The following is a 1,774-nucleotide window of genomic DNA, read 5'->3' as shown; positions in this document are numbered from 1 at the left end:
AGGGAAGTTTTATTTTATTATTTGTCCAAATAAGTTTTCAATTTCTTGCTCTCCCTCTTCCCCTTCTGGCATCCCTGTGATTCAGGTGTTGGCACTTTTTGGAGATGTCTCAGAGTCTTCCTATTCCTTTTTTTTTTTTTTTTTTTTTTTTTTTGAATTCTTGATTTTTCCCTCTGTATTGGTTGACTGTTTATTTCTTCCTATGTTCCAAATCACTGACTTGAATCCTGGCTTCCTTCCCTTCACTATTTCCCTGTGAGTTTTGCTTTATTTCACTTAGTGTAGCTTTCATTTCTTCCCTTTTGCTTTTGCTATACTCAGTGAGTTCTCTGAGCATCCTTATCAGCAGTATTTTGAACTCTGCATCTGATAGGTTGGCTATCTCTATTTCACTTGGTTCTTTTTCTGGAGTTTTGCCTGTTCTTTCATTTGGACCGTATTTCTCCTCAATTTGGGAGCCTCTCTGTGTTTGTTTCTGTGTATTAGGTAGTGCTGCTTTGACTCCATGTCTGGGCACACCTGTTACACTGTAAGGGGCAGAGCTTTAAGTATTCATCAGTGCAGGGTGACCCATTTCACTAGTTGTGGCACTGTATATGAGGGAGGGGTCAGAGAGTAAACAATGCCACTTGCTCAGCACTCACCCCTTTTCCAGTCACTTTGCTCACTTCCCTCATGTGACTGGAGCCCCTCTAGCTATTCCCTGGGTGGTGGTTCCAGAGTGGGTTGGTTTGCAGACATTCTAGGATCATGGGGGTCCTCTAAACAGACTCTCCTGAGAGACTTGCAGTTTTTTCCACCACCCCAACCCCCACTGGTTTTCACAAACAGAAGCTATGAGGCTTTATTTTCCAGCACTGGAACCCTGGGCTGCATGGTCTGCCCTGGAGCTGGTACCGTTCCCCAGGTGCCACTCCTGCTTTTACCTCACATGAATGTGGGATTGCCTATTCCACTGGCCACTGCCACACTGCTGCCTTGCCACCTCACCACTGCCACACCGTGTCCTCTACACCCCAGCTCCCTGGCTCCACATTCCTACCCATCTAGATGAATATTTCTTCTTTAAATCTTTGGTTGTCAGACTTCCACACCGTTCAGTTTTCTGGCATTTCTGGTTGTTTTTGTTTTGAGATTTGTTGCGATCCTTCTTATGGTTGTGCAAGGATATGAAGTGTGTCTTCCTACACCTCCATCTGGCCTGGAAGTTAAACCAATAAAATCTTGGCTCTTTAAAAGCACCAAAATTTGCCCTGGCCAGTGTGGTTCAGTTGCTTGGAGCATTGTCACATGGACCAGAAGGGTCATGCGTTTGATTCCCGGCCAGGGCACATGCCTGGGCTATGGGCTTGGTCCTCGTCGGGGCGTGTATGGAAGTCAACCAATAATCAATATTTCTCTCCTTCTCTTTCTCCCTCCATTCCCCTCTCTCTAAAATCAGTGGGCATGTCTCTGGGTGAAGATTAAAAAATAATTTTTAAAAGAAAACAAAATTTTATACATTACTCATACCTCCAGACTAGAAAATACTTCACAAGTCTAGTTCTTAAAATTTAGAACCAAACATACTTACATGTTTAAAAAATAGCAAAATGTGTTCTGGAAAACATGGTAAAATATAATATGTCTAGTTTTTTAAATCAGCAATACTTTTATATTGAGAGACATGTTAAGATATACTTACTGCTTATATGTCCACAGCAAATAGTTCAGAAATATAAACACTAGATCAATATTTAACAACTGAGGAAAAAAATATACTGCTACAAGAAGC

Source organism: Furipterus horrens, unplaced genomic scaffold (genome assembly GCF_987537825.1).
Source record: "Furipterus horrens unplaced genomic scaffold, mFurHor1.1.pri manual_scaffold_3, whole genome shotgun sequence".
Taxonomy (NCBI): domain Eukaryota; kingdom Metazoa; phylum Chordata; class Mammalia; order Chiroptera; family Furipteridae; genus Furipterus; species Furipterus horrens.
Note: the sequence above shows the minus strand (reverse complement) of the source record.